Below are 22,291 nucleotides of genomic sequence, written 5' to 3'. Positions count from 1 at the left end.
CAGAGGCCAAGTAGAAAGGCATGGTAACAAAAAAAAAATCAATAAATGTAGAGAATGGACTGGAGGATATGGGGAGGGGGAAGGGTAAGCTGTGACAAAGTGAAAGAGCGGCATGGACATATATACACTACCAAACGTAAGGTAGATAGCTAGTGGGAAGCAGCCGCATAGCACAGGGAGATCAGCTCGGTGCTTTGTGACCGCCTGGAGGGGTGGGATAGGGAAGGTGGGAGGGAGACACAAAAGGGAGGGGATATGGAAACATATGTATATGTATAACTGATTAAATTTGTTATAAAGCAAAAAATAAAAAAAATAAAAAAATAAAATAAAAAATAAAAAATAAATGTAAAGTCTATTAAAAATATGTTTTGGGACTTCTCTGGTGGTCCAGAGGTTAAGACTCTGCACTTCTACTGGAGTGGGTGAGGGTTCGGTTCCTGGTCAGGGAACTAAGATCCCACATGCCAAGCAGCACAGCCAAAAAATTTTAAAAAAATAAATGTTTCAATCTAAAAACACAAATATTGTTTAAGTCTTTTAAAAAAGAAAAATATATATATATATTTAGTTAGTTTCATACCTTGGATGTATGTGTATGCTTAAAGATTATTAATGGAATATATTGATCACTTCAGTTCATTCATAAAAGCTTTTCTTGATAATGAATGTATCTGTGTGAATGACAACCAAAAGTAAATAAACTTTAGATTAAGACAAACATCTGTTTATTCTTATACACAGATCAAATTCATACAACTGTACAAAATGCCAAGCATTTACAGCTGAAATTACATATAATAGATATAGTTTTTGCTTCAGAAATGAGTGTGACTCATAGTAAAAATTTTTTATTAACTAATCAAGAACTTTTTTATTTCCCCATGCATTTTATTAGGCATGTAACATAGCTTAATAGTATGCAAGTTGTTAAAATCTGTTACTGAGGTATGATGCACATGTACTTCTACTTACTGAGGTTTCTATAATTATGGCTTTTTCAAGCTCTATTATGTTCTGGGCATCATAGGCTATATTTGATTAAGAAAAACAGCAGCTGTCTGGTCATATACAGAATGTCTCTTACATAAAATTTTTTGGGGGAATCGTTTTATTTGTGTTGAGCACCAAAGGGAAAAAATATTCTCATAGCCATAGAAAGTAACTAATTAGAGCTGACAGTTATGCTACAGAACAATAAATTCATCCCAGTTCTATAGACAGATTTAATTTCACGAACTTTTTGTTCATTCTTAGGGGAATCAAAATAATTAAATCAAAGAGAAAGAAAATAATCTACTGCAGTGATCATAATAAAAACATCAACAACAAAAATCAAGGAGCCACCTTTTTATTCTATGTATAAACTATATATATTATACATAGCAATGCATTTTGGGTGCACTAATTCTAGAATCTTACCATATCCCTAAAGTATCTGGACTTTCTCCATGGCTGACTGGACATGTGACTTGTAGAAATTCTTGACTTGGTTCCAATAGGATACACAGCAAGAAGCTAGAGAAGATGGTCAATATGTCAGCCAATGCTGGCTCTTTTCTTTTTTTTTTTTTTTGCGGTACGCAGGCATCTCACTGTTGTGGCCTCGCCCGTTGTGGAGCAAAGGCTCCGGATGTGCAGGCTCAACGGCCATGGCTCACGGGCCCAGCTGCTCCGCATAATATGGGATCTTCCCGGACCGGGGCACGAACCCGTGTCCCCTGCATCAGCAAGCGAACTCTCAACCACTGCGCCACCAGGGAAGCCCAACTGGCTCTTATTTTGACTGTGGCAGTAATGACATTTCTAATTCTTGGTTCCAAAAAAGGAGATATATCTGTGTCAAAGGATTTCATGGGACAAATCATGGTTGAAAAGTATTGATCCTCCCCCTCCCACCCCACAAACCTAGACAGTATAGGAGCAAGACAATAGGTAGCTCATATGTTGGGAGGCTGATGAGACCAGAGGTTTAGGAACTTCAGCTCTCTTGCTTTGATCCTGTATGGACATTTTCTCTTAATTCTCTGAAAATGCTCCTTTCTAAGCATTTAATTGTCATAGAGGTATGAAAGCTGACCAGGGAAGGACCAGAAGTGTAAAGAACATAAGACCTAAGGAAATTTCTCGTTCTGTAGAGGCTGCAGAACCTAAATGTAAATAATTTGTAAATAGTTGCCAAAAAGCAAAGCTAATTCAAGCTTTGCTTTTTGGAACTTTCTGGAATTTTTTTTAAAGAAGTATAGTTGATTTACAATTTATGTTACTTTCAAGTGTACAGCAAAGTGATTCAGTTAAATATATATTAATATTTTTTTCAGACTCTTTTCCATTATAGGTTATTACAAGATATTGAATATAGTTCCCTGTGCTATACAGTAAATCCTTGTTGTTTAGAATGTTTAAAAATATTTTAGATCCACAGTTGGTTGAATCTGTGGATGGAGAACCGGGATTTGAAGAAATGACTGTAGGTTATTTCATTAACCAGTGGGAAGGAGCTTCAGATATTACAAAACTTGGTCTCATTGCTTCAGCCACAATGTAGGACTGAGACAGTGAAGTCAAAACAGCCACTCCTGGTGCTGGTAAAGGCTCCAACTGGAGTAGGCTGACACTGGGAATCAATAACTCAATAAAAACATGAACAAATATTTGGGCCTTTTGAAAGCCATTTTATGTGACTTGGTAACATGAAGGGGCTGAACTTAGATCAAGAAACAAAACTGAAACAGCACCTAAAACACTGATCAGTTTAAACTGGTTTTGCTTTCTTAAAACAGATTGTTGAGTAATGAAACCTGGAGTCATTTTACAGACACAGCACTGCACATGTGCAAGACAGGAACCCTTGTCTCTAGGATGACCCCGGAACCAAGAATCGTCAGTCTACGGAACCTAAGAATAGAAATGTTGCCACCGGAGCCCTTTACGAAGGGAGAAATGCTTCAATAAGGAAAATCTGGCTTCCAGTAACACGAGTAGCTTATATGGACTGATTGGAGACTAGCCAGTCAACTCCCGAGTTTGAAATTCCTCTAACTCCTTAAATTTTGCCCAGAACCCTGGATCGGGGAGACAGTTTTGAGAGTCCTGCCTTCTGCTCCTTGCTGGTTGACCTCACAATAAAGTTCTCTCTTATCTCAAAAGCCAATGCCTTAGTGTTAGCTTCTATGCACCTCGGGCAGTGAGACCTTGCTTGGTGACAACTTTGGTGAGCATAAAGGGACTTAGGTCTTGCGACTGCCTGCCCCAGGCACTGTAGTTCCCGGCAAAGTATGGGCCATCGCCACCAACCCTGAATAACCACCTAGACCAACTTTGTCCAGGGAGTCGGCCATGAGGTTCCTGCTTCCCTGCTGCTGTGCTCCAGGCTCTTTGTGTTAGAGAAGAAACAGCTCCTGGATCAGATGTCTTTTGGTGAGTTAACGTTGTCAAAACGTGCCTGTGCCTAAATTGTCTAATAACCTCCTCAGGATTGTGGGTTAGAGTCCCACCCTAAGGGAGACAGCATAAAAGGTTGCGGCCACTGAGGTACTCAAATGATCAGGTTACTGTCCCAAACCCTGGGTTAGAGTCTCAGGCCTTTGGGTCTCTTTGTCTGTGTCTCTTTTATTTGTTACGATTGGATAATAGAGTTGGCTTTTGGATGACTGTAGCAAAATATTATTGGGCCTGATATTATTGAGGGCCCTCTGACTGAGGAGATAAAAGGCTTTGATGGAAACCTTACCTATGGAGCTGTTGTGGGGGAGAGGTTATCCATGCCTAATATAATTGCCTGGCAGTATTGATGCAGGTGTGTATCCTTAATAAAACCAGCCCTGATTACCTTGCTGGGTGAGAGGGTAAAGGAGAAAAGAGGGAATGTCAAGCAGGAACATTCTCTACCCCAAAAGAACATAGCCTGTGCCTGGGTTAAATGAATTTTGTACAATTGGACACATTTTGGATTTTTCCTCACTGATAATTTTAACTATTTGTTTGTTTGTTTGTTTTTGGTATGTGGGCCTCTCACTGTTGTGGCCTCTCCTGTTGCGGAGCACAGGCTCCAGGCGCGCAGGCTCCGCAGCCATGGCTCACGGGCCCAGCTGCTCTGGGGCATGTGGGATCCTCCCAGACCGGGGCACAAACCCGTGTCCCCTGCATCAGCAGGCGGACTCTCAACCACTGCACCACCAAGGAAGCCTCATTAACCATTTTTTTAATATGAGCCAAACTAGCAGGAAGTTAACATTGAACTGTTGTCAAATGTATGTGTGTGTGTGTGTGTGTGTGTGTGTGTGTGATGTTAAAAAGGAAAGTTTTTGCCAGGAGGAACAAACACTGGAACATTGGTGGTACTAAAGGCCATGGGCTGTATGGGGCCCTTAGACTGGATGTATTCTACCTGGAAGTTGCCCAGACATCTAGATGAGCTTGTCTGTGATCTCTGCTATAGAGGTAAAATGTTTTTTTTTTTTTGGTCATCTATCAGAAATATTAAATCCCAACATGCTCAGAAAGGAAGTGAGGACTTCAGTATCTCAACCTGTATACTCCTGAATTCCTCTCTCAAATCCAGCTCTGAGTCTAAGACAGCTTCCTCACTTTGCTTTTGTCCCCTCTTCTACCCTCCTCCTCATCAAGTAAGTTTTTCAAGGTGGTCACTGAGGCAGAGCCTGGACATTCATAGGCCCCTCTGCAGTAGGCAAGCCTGCCTTCAGCACAGGGCAGGGAATCTATTAAAAGCCTGTGACCAAATTGGCTACAATATTGGAACTGCTTGGACAGATTCCTTGGAAACTGAGTAGCATGTGTGACTTTCAGGCTACAGTTCTTGACAACCATCTCTAATGGATAACATTTCAGTGGTCCCTTTGTGAACCCTCAAATCCAGGCTGGGCTAGTCATCTTTGAGACTGTCCATTCTCCACTGTGGCTCCTCCAGGGGATTCTTACAGCCAAGTTGTAAGACTTGTTTACACTACTGCATTTGCTTCTTCCCAGAAACCAAACTAGGAGATGGAATTGGTTTCTAAATCTTAAGGGTCTTGTTTTCTCTTGAGGCTGTTTGATTTCCCTCTGCCTTTTTTGAGGGAGTGAGGGAAGGCCATTTTCTAGAAATATGCAATCCATAGACTGTTCTTAGCTCTTGGGTTTGAAATATCAGATATTGACTAAGCCTTTGACTTAGGGGGTTATGGCTAGGGCTCTCTCTCTCCCTCTCTCTCTCTCTCAACACCTATTCTCACAGGGGCCGGAAAACCCCTCACAACCAGCATTGAGGTGAATGGTAGTTGAGGGTACAAGCCACTATCGTGCTCAGGTGATTCCCACAAAGGAACAAAGTGTGCTCTGAGCCACAGATTTGCAAACTCTGGTGCTCTCCTTCATCTTTCACGAGTGCTAAGGTTTTCCAGATGCAGCCAACATTGCAGCATCACACAGATCTCGAGTTTCCAATAACACTGCTGATTGACATTGGGCCCAATCCATGAAGGCTGGGAAGAGGTGGCAGGCGTTTGCTAAAGGCAATTGTTCAAGTCTCTTCTGTGTTCTAGCTGGCCAAGGAGTAAACTATTTTGAGCACTACAGTGGAAGCAATCCAGTCAGCCAACTGCAGAGTTCAGCTTCACTATTGACTTGGCTGGCTTACTATCAGCTCTGCCTTGCACTGTGGTTATCCACTTCCCTTGGATCAAGAGTAGGCAAGTACAAGTAGTGGGCTCACAACATTTGACCTTGACTGGTTTTTCTAAGTTTCTTTGAGGAATAAGAATTTGCAGAAGAGATGTAAAATTATGGTTCAGAGGGAAGACCCTCAGAAAGAGCCTGTCAGGGCTGATTCAGAGCTTAATAATGGTCTCAACTTAGTACATTTGGCTTCTCCTTCAGTGCCTCCCATGGTTCTTCTACTGCATGAAGGGGGAATCCCTACAAGTAGTACCAAATCTTACACCAACAATCCTCCTAGGGCTACAAGTCTGGTCCTTGTCCTGTATCCTTACTTATCAGATAGTCAAAAGAGTTCAGTCTCCCTTCCCCAAGGTACTCAATTCAGCTCAGGGGGAACTCTGCTTCACGAAGGGCAATATCCCTTGAATTAAGTTCCACAGGTCTAGACGACCAAGGCCAACACAGGGGATTTGTATATGTGCACTCTGCGTTTTTTACTTCTCATCTATATAATTGGGAAAAAAGTTAAAGTAAAGCTTTCTGCATGTGCCTGAATGCCCAATTTCCTTGTTGGGGTGAGATCTAACAAAATTCAATGACTTTCTCACCAGAAAAATTAGACATTAAAGTACTCTCAGATCAAGGCTATACCCTCCAAGCTGGGCTATTACAATTGGGAGACAAGCCTCAGCCAGAAGTCCCTGAATAAATTTTACAAAAGGTAAGAGCCGATGTTTGGTAAGAGTCAAGAGAGCTAACCCAGTAGTAGTAAAACTCCATTCAAGCACCAGGGCTTCAAATTTAAAGCAATACCTTTTAAAGAGGCATTTGAAAGAATGGGTAAAGCCTCTGATAACCACCTTTTTAAAATGTCAATTTATCTGACCTTGTCAATCCCTGTAACACTCCAATCCCACCAATACAAACATCCGGGACTTAAGATCATCATTTTGTACAGGATTTGAGAGACATTAACCAAATAGTAGAGGACATACATTCAGTGGTGCCGAATTCTTATACTTTGCTTACAACTTAATCTGGAGACATTTTCTGGTTTACAGTTCTGGACTTAAAGGATCCCCTTTACTGCATGCCTCTAAGTCCTGAGTCCCAGGAACTGTTTGCTTTTGAGTGGGATGATCCAGAAGCTAATATAAAATAACAATATTGTAGAATGGTACTACCCCAAGGATTTAAGAATGTCCCCACTATCTTTGGGGAAGCCTTGGCCAAGGACATAAGGGATCACCAATTAAATGAGGAAGTCTTAATCTAATGTAGATGATACTAATTGCTAGTGAAACTAAGGAAGCCTCAGACCAAAATGCAATCCACACTTTAAACTTTCTGGCACATCAGGGATATAAAGTCTCCAAGGGAAAAAGCACAAGTTTCTCAACCAACTGTAAAATATTTAGGATTTGAGTTATCAAAAGGACAAAGAAACTTATTACTGGATCAAAGGAAAGCATTAGCTAAGGTGACTATACCCACCACCAGGAGACAATTATGAGGATTCTTAAGAATGGCTGAGTTTTGTCATACTTGGATCCCTAACTTTGGACTCATGGCCAAATGCCTGTATGAGGCTCTTAAAGAAATGACAATGAGCCATTAAGCTGAACTGTGGGATGCTATAAGGTATTCCATACCATACAGATAATTGAAGTCTATTCTAGCAGACCTGACCTGACTGATCAGCCTTTAGAAATCCATATGTGGAAATGATTATGGATGGGGACAGCTTCATGGACCACAGTCTCTGAAAGGCTGAGTATGCAATAGTAACGCATTAGGAAGTCCTAGAAGCAGAAACCCTCCTCCAGGTATATCTGCCCAGAAGGCAGAGCTCATAGTCCTCCTGAGGGCCCTGTACCTTGGAGCTAAGAAAAGGTAAACATCTATATAGATTGTAGGTATGTCTTCTCCGTCGAGTGTTTACATGGGGCCATTGTGGGAAGAGGTCTGCTAACATTAAGAGTAAAAGATAGTAAACATTCAAGAGGTGATGTTGGCCTTACTAGACTGTTACCAGTGCCAGAAGTAGCCATAGTACATTGTCCAGGCCACCAAAAGACTGATAGCTATATATAGCTAAAGGAAATAATTTGGCTGATCAGGCCACAAAACAGGCACTCAGAACGAAAAACCCAGATCCTAAGGCCCTAGCACTCATTCTGAGTGTGAATCTATCTGTGTTTCAGCCTTGGGATTTAGAAATGGATCTAGAGAGAGCAAACAAATAGGGATTTCATGCTGACTCTTGAGAGTTAGGTGGTGATCAGTACAAAACAACCTGCTTATAATGAACAAGGACTAGTGCTTATACCCAAGCATTTAATGGAAAGAATTATCAATAATACTCACCTACATCAAGGAACCCATTATGGGAGGCATGCAACTTATTGCTGGCTACAAAAGTTTATTGTTGGCTCACAAAGGCAAAGAACCATGCAAAAGTTAATACGAAATTGCTTAATCACCAGAAACAATCATAAAACTGGGCCAACCCCAATAACAAAAGGGGTGCAAGCTTGTGGGACAAAATCAGGAGATGATTACTAAATAGACTTTACTGTTATGCCAAGAATCTTAGGAAATTACGTATTTGATATCTGTAGACACCTTCACAGGATGTGTCAAAAAATTTTCCATTCCAGACAGAGAAGATGTCTGAGACACCAAAAGCCTTAATTTAAAAATTATCCCTCCTTTTGGCTTGCCTCTTCCAATTAAAAGGAAAAATGGAGATGCCAAGGTAACTCAAGTGGTGTCTGGGGCCCCTAGAATACAATAGAAGTTACATGCTTCATGGGGACCTCAGTCTATGGAGAAGACTGAAAAGATGAATCACACAATAAGGACAATAGTTAAGCTATGTCAAGAAATCAACTTAACTGGGAATAAGGTCTTACCAGCTGGCCTGTTTAGGTTAAGAGTAGCAGCCCTAGACCAAGCTCCAATTGAGCTCTTATGAAATGCTATATGGGAGACCCTACCCTAAATCTACCATTGCAGTCTTAAATGATCATATTCCAAAAGAATTAGATACTATAAAATGTGTACTGTGTCTAGGAGTTTATCTGCTATATATAAATAGGCCTCTAGTTGGTTGATGTTTCCCACAGACATTCCCCTGAGCTACATAAGCTCAGGGGATTGGGTCCTCCTCAAAACTTGGAAAAATCAACACCCTAAAGATCAACAGCAAGCTAAGTAGAATGGACACTTCCCAAACAGGGTGCACTCTCCATAGACAGGAGGAAATAGGAGAACCCAACATCCTAACACCTGAGGGAAACCCACTACCGACTTCTTGACCCCTAATTATACTTGTGAACCCTTAACTGACCTTAAATTACTTTTCAAAAAGAAACATAACAGGGCTTCCCTGGTGGCACAGTGGGTGAGAGTCCTCCTGCCGATGCAGGGGAAATGGGTTCGTGCCCCAGTCTGGGAAGATCCCACATGCTGCAGATTAGCTGGGCCCGTGAGCCATGGCCGCTGAGCCTGTGCGTCCAGAGCCTGTGCTCCGCAATGGGAGAGGCCACAACAGTGAGAGGCCTGCATACCGCAAAAAAAAAAAAAAAAAAAAAGAAAGAAACGTAACAGCTAAGACTCTCCCCGGCTGGGAAGAGAAGATGTAGAAATCTCAAAAGTAGACTGCTTCTGCCCAAGAGTCAAGACCAGGCCAATATAAATGCAAATTCAATGATTAAATGTTTTCATGGATTCTGAAAGGAATGAGGTCTGTTTTTTTGAAGAAATGTTGGAATTTGGACTCCTAGTTCTATGTATTTAAGGATTAATCTTATTCATAACATTTTGTATTTATTATCCAGTATATTTAAAAGGGCTTCCCCCACTTGCATGATTGCCCAAGACTTAAGAGTTCAAGGTGGGACCCATATATTTATATGTAAAATATATTTACAAGTAAGTGCCAAACATATGTTTACAAGTAAGTGCCAAACAATTTCGTTACTCATAAATATCCACACCCCCTAATCAGCAGGAAGTAGCTAGAGTTGTCAGTGCCTTATTTCCTTCAGCATTGAGGAAATGTACAAAGTTAGGAGGGAATTGAAATAACACATAACATATGGGTCAGCTTAAAGTGGTTTTGCTTTCTTAAAACACATTCTTGATTGATCAAACCTGGACTTATTTTACAGACACAGCACTGAATATGTGCAAGACAGGAATCCTTGTCTCCAGGATTATCCCAGAACTGAGAATCTTCAGTCCACAGAACTTAGTAGAAAGGTCACCCCCAGAGCCCTTTACCTACAAATGGAGACTCCCTTCAATAATGAAAATCAGGCTTCCAGCAACATAAGTATCTTATAAGTACTGTTTCAAGACTAGCCAATCAGCTCCCAAGTTTGCAATTCTCTAACACCTTAAATTTCACCCCAAACCCTGGATCAAGGAGACAGATTTGAGAGCCTTGCTTCCTGTCTCCTTGCTTGTCGACCTTGCAATAAAGCTCTTTATTTTCAAGAGCCAGTACCATAGTATTGGCTTTTATGAGCATAGGACAGTGAGCCCTTGCTCATAACAAAAATATTACAAGTACTTCAGTTAAAGTGCTAATGGGTGAAATGGAGGCATAGAGAAGGGAGTAATCTATTTTACCTGTCCCAGGCATAAACAAGCTTCCCAGTTTTATAACTTTTGAAAGATGGGAAGAGTTTTAATCATGAAGTGCAGCGATTGGGGGATCAGTCTGAAGTACACTTACTAGGATGTTGGCTCTGTCATGACTGGCTGGGTGACTTTGGACAGCTCAGTTAAGGATTTTATGAGCTTCCTCTTTATCTATGGGTACAGCAATAGAACTTGCATTTCAGGTTTCAGCTCACATTAAGCACAATGTACGTGTTAGAGTTACCAGCCACTAAGATGTGGAAGACTGCAGATAGAGCAGGTTTAGGGGGTGAAAAAACAAGGGTCTAACTTTGCACATACACAGTATAAGATGTCTATTATATACTCAAGTTCAGAAGTACAGAGTGAGATATATATGAATGAGTCCAGAAAAAGTGGGATGAAAAGAAGAGTCCTGGGGCATTCCAATATTAAGAGATCAGGGAAAAGAATAATCAGTAAAATAAGCTGAAAGTAATATTCAATAAGATTGGGAGAAGTAAAAAATATATTGATTTTAGAAAGTGAAAAAAAAATACCTAGGAGGATACTAATGTTAAAGAGGGCTTAGAATTGACAACAGATTTCTGCAATATTATCTTTAACCTTGACATGAGCAGTTTTATTGTAGTGGTGTGAGTGAAAGCCTAGTTGGAGTAATTTTAAAAGAAAAAGAGTTATTATCAATCTTTTGAGTTTTGCTGGAAGGAAGAACAAAAAAATGGGTTAATAATTGGCAAGAGAAAGAGGACCAAGAGTGTTTTATTTTTCTTTTTATCTCTTATTTTAAAAATGTTTTTAGGTAGGAAAGAGAGCAACTTATATGCATGTTGATGAAATTAATTCAGTAGAGAGAGAGAAAAGTGATATTATGGAAAATGACTGGGCCAACAGACCGGGGAAGAGAATGGAAACTAATGCTTAAAGGAAAGGACTGACTTTAGATATAAGCACTGATAGTTTACATATAAACATGGGTACATATCAGGGAACAAGTTTTCCAAAAATCTGTTCTGATTGATTCACCTATTTTGCTGCCAAGTATTCTAGGCTCCTTAAATACCAGAATCAGTAGATAATTGAACCTCCAAATACAGGAATGGGCATAATACTGAGTTAGCAGATTATTCTCACAAAGTGAAACTGAATATATGGAAACCTGAACATATAACTCACTTAGAAATGTATTCAGAGTTACATCTGCCACAGTTCTCTAAGCTATTATGAGGTTTATCCATGGGGTCCTGTACTTTCATATACTTCAAGTCAAAGGGTTCTGACAAGTTTTTAGAAAACACCCAGGAAAGAAAATGAGTAGCTCCAAGGGCAAGTATAGAAGCCAGAGCATGTTAGATAGCAAACAGTGGGCACTCAATAAATATTTGTCAAACAGGATTCTATTTGGGGATTCCGCTTTGGCATTCCAGGCTCTGGTGTCAGGTTCATAATGTCAGCAAATGTAAAACTGAATACTTCATTTTGCTGATGAGATTTATAACTGCAACTCTAATGCAGCCAAATACCACCTAATGTGCATTAGCTTTTATGGTAAGCATAATAATTACCTTACAGGTGTCCAATTTCTAATCCCAGAACCTGTGAATATCTTATTGTATATGGTGGAAGATACTTTGCAAGTATGATTGTGGTTAAGGATTATGAGAAGAGGTTCATAATTATTCGTGTGGGTCTGATGTAATCACATTGAGAGAGCTAGGAGTGTCACAGTCAGAGGACATGTGATGACATAGCAGAAGTAGGAGTGATGTGGCTACAAACCAAGAAATAAAGTGTGTTTATCATTACTGTTTGCAGTGATAGTAGCCCCGATCAAGGCAGAGATAGTTTATTCTATGCTGTGACACATCAGTTTTAAAGATTATAGAATAGGGCGGAAATGTAGTTCTCTGTGATAAAATGAAATCATTGATAGAATTCAGTGATGATCATTTGGAGGAAATATAAGAAAATTTGAAATTAAAAACCCAAGTGCATAGAGTTAAGTCTAATTTAATGCAGAATTACTGGAGAATCACAATTTCACATGAAAAATAAGGAAAATGATAAATTCAGGGAAATTCAGTTTAGAATTATGAAAATCAAGAACCATTGTTAAATATATCACTGTATAATTAGAATCAGTTAAAAATGACAGTTAAGCCTCTTGATTTGTTTTCTGGACTGCTTTTAATGTAATTTTATAAACTGTAAAGGAATGGGAATGTTTACTGTAAGAGGATTTTAATATAGGACCAAATTGACAGTTAGTATTTGAATAGTGCTCAGTATAGGTAATCAGTCATAAGAGCAAAATTTCCCAGTTCTAAGGATTGTGTATGTCATGAATATTCTCGTTCCATACATGTACTTACAGAAGAGAAAACCTTCTCTTACTGAGGCAAATTGACTTCTCAAAGTGACTTCCATTTCTGCCTTTTCATACAGGAAACAATAGAACCTCATTACCATTTTAGAATTTATTCTCTAAGCACATTTCTCTGTCTGTTTCTTAAGAGCTTAACTGCACTCAGCTTTCATTGGCTCTTTGAAGTTGGTAAGAATGTAAACGATGTCAAAAATGAGATACAGTTTTTATATAATTAATCCATTTTCAACTGCTTATTATGCTTCATATCAGAAGTACAATTGCTTAGGAGAAGCAGAGCATAGATTTATTTAGATTTTCATTTAAACCAAAAAGCGTTATGCATTAACAATGACAATATCATTTATTAGGATCAAAAGGTGACAGTGTTTTCCAAAGATTTTTATTCTCATAAAATAGTTAAAATCTCATGATCAAAAGCTACATGAGGGAAATGACATTTAAATACCATTTTTAATAGAGAGGAACATCCTCAACTTGATAAAGAATGTCTTCAAAAAAGTTAACATCATATGTACTGTCAAGAAACTCAAAACTTCCCTCTCTAAGATCAGGAATAAGACAAGGAAGGCTCCTCTCACTGCTCCTATTCAATATGGTACTGTAAGTCCTTGCTGATGCCATGAGACAGTAAAAGGAAATAAAATGTGTGCAGATTAGGATGGAAGAAATGAAACTGTTTTTGTTTGCAGATGACATAACTGTCTGTGGAGGAAATCTCAAGTGCACATTGCAAAGCAAGGCAACCCTGATTCAAAAGTTGGTTATTTTTGCCTCATTTTATGCCCACTCCGCACAGATTTCTCAATTTGCTGACAATATAAGTATGAAGAACATGAATTTTTAAGGCAAATGCCACCAGACATTTTTCTATGGAGCACTAGGCAGAGTTGTCCAGGAATCCAGTTTCTTCATTATTTCTCAATGCACATTTTCCAGTTTTGTGCTATTCTAGTTACATTGAAATGGCTTTGATTTTCTCTTTCTAGGTCAGGACAGTTTTAAAATTTGCTCTCATGAAAGAAAATGGAAGATGTATTCTATCTTTTTTTTATTCCCAAGGTTGAATCATACTAAAATGGAAAATTTTTTCACTCTCCGCAACTTTACAAGTGAGATATAGGTACTTTGGAATCAAAGAAATGAGAGAACTATAGAAAGAATTATCATAAAGGTTCTCTTTAAGTTTTATCTGGCAGACCCCAGGCCACAGTGCATGTAGAACAATAATTATCTTCTCTTGAAGAATAGGGCTACTATTGAAGGACAGCAGTGCCAAATCCTCATGGAGTTTTACAGAAATAATATAACATAGGAACATGAGGATTAAAAATATGTCGAAGTCTCCCATTCCTGCTCTGTCAACAAATTTAAGATGTAATGAGAAAGAAAGGCATGAATGAGTCTAAAATATTATACAAAGGTTTGAGGGAAATTTAGAGAATAAGCTCATGGAAACCAAAGGAAAAACTAATTTCTGCAAAGGAATGAAAGTTTTGTAAGTAAACTTAAATCAAGGAGAAATATGCTTAAAGGAGATCGTAGACTTGGTCGTTGATAAGGCTTATGTGACAGAATGAAGGGGATTTCACCAAGGTAAAGGTCAAGAATTGAAGAGTATCATTTAGCATGGATTTTGAACACATTTGCTCTTCTCTGATTTCTCCTAAAACGTGAAATGCCTGTAATGAAATTTTAAAATATATGAACCCATAAGTATATAGAATAGTAAAGATGACAGCAGGTGAGAAGTATCACATGTGTTCTGGAGATGGAAAGCAGAACAATAGGGGTAAATGATTTATTGAACAGGTAAAGCTAAGAGTTAAGTGCCTGCAGGGGAGGGTTGCAAGAAGAAGCAAGTTGTATTACAGGAACCATCACTGAACATTTCCTATACTGGAGACATAAAGAACCTCAATGAAGTAGGTGTAACAGTTTCTAATAGTCTATTGAAGGAGGAGTTGGATTGTCCAAGATCCTCCCCAAACCAAAAGACATCTGAATAGCCCTTCTTGACAAGACAATGGATGAATGTTCATTCTCAGGAAAAAAAAAAAAAAATGAGTCAAAGTGATCCCAGTCTTGGGAAAATGAGGGATAGCTGAGGGTGAGGGTGAAACAGTTTCCTGACTATCAGGGAAGTAAATGAAACTTCAAATTAAACTGTATAGTTGTTCCCATCCTGTTTCTCTAATCAATTACCTCTATGAAAACAGACAGATGTGTAGCACCAAGCAAGAGATTTGGAAGTTCATCTTTGTATAAATTAACTGCCTTAAAAAGACTCAGCAAAAAAGCAAAAACAACAGACAGTAACCACAGCAAAAAAAAACAAACAAACAAACAAACAAAAAAAACTATAGACATAGCAACTTGAGATTCCACAGTAAAACTTTATTATGAGAGAAATCCATCATCCAACAAGCCCACTTCTCCACGCATACACAGGAACACACAGAGCCTCAAAAAGCTTTTTAATGTCTCACTCTAAATTATGATTCAAAAGCCAAATATCAATAGACATTTCATGAAAGCCTATAGCATAATAAAGTTGAGACAATCTCCCAGAAAGTAGGAAAAAAGGCAGAGATTAGAAAATAGAAAAGCAAAATCAAATATTACAGTAGGGGTTGCAAGTTCAACTAATGTGTGTTTTAGAAAGAGTGAACAGAAAAAATGGAAGAATATTTTGAAAATTTCCAAAATAATGAATATATGTGTCCAGATTAAAAGATCCCACCAACTGCCCATCATCACAAATGAAAAGAAAAGGATTGTATCAGTAACTATTATTCTAAAATTTCAGAACAGAGGGATTTTTTTTTAAATCCTAAAAGTAGCAAAAGGAAAAAAAAAAACCAAAAAAGTAGATTTCATATAATGGAATAGAAATAAGGTTGTCATTAGCCTACTCAAGAGTATTACTGAGACAGAATACAATAGTTCATGCCTTCAGAGGCTGAGAAGAATTGATTACCTATCTATAACTATATCCAAATGTCCGCAAAGGTTAGAAAGACAAGATATTTTTCTCACATGCAAGATATACAAAATCTTACTTCCCATGTAGACTTCCTCAAACTACTATGGGGTAAGCAGCCTACTAAAGGAAGAATAAGTCATAGATGATGAAAACGTAAGACTCAGGAAACTGGGAACTGAGCCCTGGAGAGAGGTACAGGACAGCAGGCAGAGGCGGTGAAGGGAGGTTGTTGGTTTCATGGCTGTGCAGTTGGCTAGAGGTCACCCAGGATGGACTGGAGTAGCTTCAAAGGAAGGATAGGAAACATATTTTTGATTACTTCAACTGTGATGAGAAGGACTTTTGCAGTTTCTTTCAATATATTGGGAGAATGAATGAAGGTGGGGCAGAATTACACAGTTATATTTTCATAAGATGGTAGGAAATACATAGATAATTCATGAGAGATAATAATAGCAGTATAAGCATATTATTTAGCAATATAGAGGAGACTATCAGAAGAAACCAATAAATAATTGAAATGAGTTTGCCTCTGTGCACAATTTGCCCCACTAGGCTGGAGCTTGGAGCAGGCTAGCTAACGGCTTGGGTTTTAATTATTAGTATTATTAGGCTGTTAGTGCCATTTGATTTTAGAGCATGTATTACATTGATAAAATCATAATTCATTATTTTAAAAGTTATAAGAAGGTAATATCTATTATCATAAATTACTTTGATAAGGTACCTTAATAACTTAGTAGTTAAGGAAGGACAGTAACTGGAAATATGGAGCAATGTTAAGAGTTGACTTTAAAATGCAGATATTTTGGTTTCAGGATGGAGTAGATGAAAATGCATTTGTGTCTTTAAAGTAAAAATTTCAGTGGATTAGAATTTGAATTTCAATCGATGATTTGAATAAAAGAAGACATAAATAATGGGGCTAGTTTCTGGAGAAGAGGGAAGAAAATGGGCTCAAAAGTCATGGGTACAAGAGTTACACCCTATAATAGTAGCAGCCTTCATTAATATTTATTTTGTGCTAGTCCTAAAATATTTCATTTTATCATCACAATAACTTTACGATCTAGTCATTATGAATCCCATTTTACAACATGAAACCTGAGTCTCAGAGGTTAAGAACAAGGTAGAACAAGGACTTTAACAGTCTCAATCCCAAATCTGGGAAGCTAAGCTTTTTAAGCCTCGATTTCATCTGTAAAATGTGGGGAATAGTAGCACTTCCTTTACTGGGTTATTTTAAAAATGATTAAAATATGTAAAGTTCCTAGTGCCACAGCTGAGTGACAGTGAACGTTCAGTATTAGCTCTCCTCATAATTTTTATTATTGCCATCAATATCCCAATGTATTTGCAAATTGACAATTACAAAGGACCTTAGTCTGGTGAATTAGAAGTGAATTTGTAGCTACATTCACATTATATTACATGGCTAAAGTAACAGTTTCAGGGCAGGAAATTACTTTAAAATCATACCAGAGATAAATTTCAAGTAAGCTTCTGTTCAGTAAAGACACAAAAAGGAAACAAGTATGTGCAAACTTTTTCAAGTCAGAAATTTTAAGACATTTAAGCAATCACAACTAATCTGATACCTTTGCCAAAAAACACAAAAAGTTTCTATAAAACCCATGAATAAGTGAGAAGATGGATTTCCAAAATATTGGCCAGTTACAATTGAAAATTAATATATGCATTTAGCATGAATACTTAAAATGATGTGGGTATACATGTTGCAGTTAAGTATATAACATACAAATGTACAGAAAATGATGCAGTAAGTTAGCATACCAGTATTACTGTCATATGCTCATTGGCCTGTGAGTGGGTGGGGATGAAACAAGGAGACAAGACTAGGCTGCCATTTCATACAAACACGAAAATGCACTGGTTGCAGTCATTTTTCATTATCCCGTTCTTGACTGTTTTTCGGTTTCCTATTTCTGAAAATCAATTTTCAGAGACAAAAGAAACCTTCAGTATTTGTGGCTTTTACTTTCATCTGAATCTCAGGTTACAGAAATAAACGTCAGTAGTATAACTAACTCACTTTAATGGAGGAATAAAAGTGAAACGGAAACCCAGAAAACTGCATGACAGCTGAGCTTTGCATCTGTGATAGCAACCAGATGATATGATACATGCATAGATTTCAGCCTCCTGACACTAAGCTGGCATACTACCTGCCTCAGTACCTCTGAAATCATATCATGGCTCATCTTTCTAATTCCATCATGTGTTTAACCTCCCTTCACTTCTTAAATTCTTACTTATGTGTCAATGTCATAAAGAATGAGCCTACACAATATACCAAATAATAAAGCTATGTAAAACATTAGTACATTACTAATAAGTTACACGATGTGTACCGTCAGTGCCTGCTTTGTCTCCAATTCATTTGTTATGTAAATTGCATCCACTTCTACTGATGAATCAACAGCGTTTCAGAGCGTACACGTGGAAAACACAGGCTAAATCAACTACCTGGCTGCAAAAAATAAAGCTGTCAAGGCCAAAATTATTTTGTGAAGTAAATTAAGTTTTCTTTAATTGCAAATACAAATTATATTATATTATTATAATACAGTATTTGTTGCTGGCTTATCAGTGCATTTAAGTATTTAAGAAGGATTCTTGGGCTTCCCTGGTGGCACAGTGGTTGAGAGTCCGCCTGCCGATGCAGGGGACACGGGTTCGTGCCCCGGTCCGGGAAGATCCCACATGCCGCGGAGCGGCTGGGCCCGTGAGCCATGGCCGCTGAGCCTGTGCGTCCGGAGCCTGTGCTCCGCAGGGGGAGAGGCCACATCAGTGAGAGGCCCGCGTAACAAAAAAAAAAAAAAAAAAAAAAAAGAAGGATTCTTTACAACTTCTTTCTCTCTCCTAGACAATAGGTTGCATTAGCTACTCAGTAAAAAAACATGCCGTCAGCTTCACTTTTAATAAATGGTTTTAGTTTCTTTAATATACATTAACTTGTGCCAGTGTTATAAAAATTAATACCAGAGAGACACATTTGGAATCCAAATCCTGGCTTTTTTTTTTTTTTTTTTTTTTTTTTGTGGTACGTGGGTCTTTCACTGTTGTGGCCTCTCCCGTTGCGGAGCACAGGCTTCGGACGTGCAGGTTCAGCGGCCATGGCTCACAGGCCCAGCCGCTCCGCAGCATGTGGGATCATCCCGGACCGGGGCACGAACCTGTGTCCCCTGCATCGGCAGGCGGACTCTCAACCACTGCACCACTAGGGAAGCCCCAAATCCTGGCATTTATCAGGCAATGACCCTTGGCTTAATATTTATAGCCTCAAAAGAAAACTAAAAACATGTGTATAAACCATCTGGTCCAACAGTAGGTATACCTAGAAATTAGGAGTTGCTATTCTACCTGTGCAGGAAGAACCTGCCTTACTGAGCTGAGGTCACTAGTCTGTCTGGCAACATAAAATCAGTAACCTCAGGGGAAGTTAGAACCAACTCAGCATGGTGCTTCCTATGGAAAAGAGGCTGAGCTGGAACATCTGATGGCTCTGTGTCAGCTTTTCACTTTACTAAATTACACATTATTTCTCTCCTCTAACATGCTGAAGGAAATGAAAGGCATATGGAGTTGTCAGACATCTGGGACTTGGCCATTCATTAGGCAAGAAGTGTTACATCACATCAGTGATTTTGCCTGCCTGAAATGACCTGCAGCCTGCAATCACCAAGGAGGGTACCACCTATCCCTGTCCTATACCATTTAACATGAGGCCAGGTTTCATCGCTATGACTATTGACTCCTGCACTCAGGACTTTTTGAGTGTGTGTGCACCTCTGTGTGTGTATGTGTGTGTGTGTGTGTGTGTGTGTGTGTGTTCAGTTTTAGAAATCCTAAATTTTAGTAGAGATGTTCCAGGTGTAACTAAAAATATAGTTTTGGAGCACAGATGAGTGATCAGGTCTAAAAATGTAGATTTTGTATTTTATTAACCCTTCTATTGACCGAACACACCCTGTTTACTCTTAAGTGAAATCTGTCAAGAAAAGATGTATAAATTTTGTATGGAGCAGCAAATACATGACAGGGCTCAAGATTTACTTTACTTTTTGAAAATCAAAGTACTTTGGAAAACCTTTAAAGCAAAAGAATACGTACCTTCTCTTTAGACATAGAAACAAGTTGAAAGAGAAGTAAAAAGGGAAACATGAAGAAGGAGGGAGGATGTAAATGATGTACATGTTCTCTGCTTATCCAGGATAGGATGCATCTTTTAGTTTGAATTGTATGAATTCTCTGAACATTAGAAATACCCATTTTTAATATAAGCACATAGTTATATTCTGCTTTCAATTACCTTTTTTTTTTTTTGGTTTGTATCACTTTTGCTCTCTATTGCTATATATAAAAACAGAAATTGATTATATTTTAAAGAAGAAAAATATTTCAATCCTCATTGTTTATATGTATGAATGTTTTTAATTATTACTAAAGAATCATCAAAATTATATATTTAATACCATACTCTAGACAGGGCCCCAAAACTCAATCATGGGAAGAAGAAACCCATTACTTTCAGTAAAACTGTTGCTTGAGGAGATAGCACTAGACTATCCATGAAGAGGTGAGGTTTGAAGGTAAGAAGCTTCCTTTACCACACTTGTCCCAAAGGGAAAGCTTTAAGGAAACTACAGGAAAAAAGTGAAATAGCAGAATGTTGCACACATTATGTCAAGAAAATGAATACATTATCCAGGAAGTCAGTTGTGATAAAGTACTAAGATTTGGAGTCTAAATAGACATTTAACTGCAGAAATCAAATATCTTTGTATGGAAAAGTGGTCAAAATTCAACCTGTATACCTTGGGGTAATCAAGATATAAGGCATTATGATCAAGCTGGCCCTCATGATTTATTAAGATTTCTATAGTATAACAAGGCCTATTAAAGAATTTTTAAACCAGGAGTGGTGTATTTAAAAGGAGTATTCCTATATAAGTTGTTTGTTATAATAATTAGTACTTCAAGGAAAGGAAAAGATACACTTTGGTTAGATAGTTTAGCAATCTAAGTTTAACATAAAAGGTATAACTATGCTTTATAAGAAGTTTATGAATGAGTATAAATCAGCAAATGAGTTTTCAATTTAATCAGATACATGAGATAACTCAGGAAAGGAAAAAATAGAAAAAAATTTAAATTTCTCATTGCAATGAAAGCAAAAATAAGGAAAGAAATCAAATTAATTGTTCAACTTATGACATTTTTAAAAATTGAAGTATCAGCAAATTCATTAAGTTTTTATTGTTTCCAAGTCTACTCTGATTTTTCCTTATGGGAAATTATATGAGTAGAAATTCTCTAGGGGGCTTCCCTGGTGGTGCAGTGGTTAAGAATCCACCTGCCAATGCAGGGGAAACGGGTTCAAGCCCTGGTCCGGGAAGATCCCACATGCCGCGGAGCAACTGATCCTGTGCACCACAACTACTGAGCCTGCTCTCTAGAGACCACAAGCTACAACTACTGAGCCCGTGTGCCACAACTACTGAAGCCCATGCACCTAGAGCCCGTGCTCCACAATGAGAGAAGCCACCACAGTGAGAAGCCTTCACACCACAAGAAAAAGTAGCCCCAGCTTGCCCCAACTAGAGAAAGCCTGTGAGTGGCAATGAAGACACAACGCAGCCAAAAATAAATAAATTAATTAATTAAATAAATCAATTTATTTTTAAAAAAAGAAAGAAATCATCTAGGAGTGGTGGTTGACATTTCCTATTACCATAGCTATAAATTTTCTATATAAACACTTGAATAGTCTTTCAAAATTGATGTTCTGGAATACCAAGGGAACAATGGTCTCGAGATTGTCTTAGGAATAATGTTAAAAACAGCATTTAAAATAGAAAATTTATGGATTTTCAATTTATAACTTAGAGCTGAAATTAAGATTTATTATTTGTTGATGGGTAATATGAAAATAACTTATTTCCAACCTGAAGAGTACATAGTGTTTAAACTAACAGCATGTAGATGGAACTTGTCATTCCAGTGGATGACTCAGTGAAAACTGTTCATAAAGTAAATTGGAATCTAAATAGGTAGTCCTAGCATAGATTATTTATTATTGAGAAAATGGCTGTCAATTACTATGCAAGGCGTACATAGGCTTCACACATTTGCAGAGATATTGTACTGAAAGCAAGAGCGTCACTTGTTCCCTCAGTTTTAAAGTAACACAAAGAAAATTTCAGCAGAGGTGTAGACTGGATCAATTAAAGAGATACTATTCATACACTCCACCATTCCTCAAAAATCTTCTGGTGTTTTGCAAAACGAACAACAGCATCTATACTTACTAGAAAGTATCTGAAATTCAACACAATCATTGGTTTCCTTCTTTAAAGCTTCATATGACTACAAAAGAGAATGCTATCTTTCTCCTTTTCATGCTACTATTTTCCACTTAAATTTGTTGGTCTCTTTTACTATCAGAGATACATATTTAAAGAGAGGACAGAGAAAAAAGAACAGTGAAATACTTTGGCACATTTAACATCCTACACAAGGTAATGTTTTTCATTCTCAGTCAAGAACCTTTGTCCTTTAAAATAAATACACAACAATATAACACCAAA

This window comes from Mesoplodon mirus, assembly GCF_964341445.2.
Source record: "Mesoplodon mirus genome assembly, chromosome: 2".
NCBI lineage: Eukaryota > Metazoa > Chordata > Mammalia > Artiodactyla > Ziphiidae > Mesoplodon > Mesoplodon mirus.
This window is presented reverse-complemented; position numbering follows the sequence as displayed.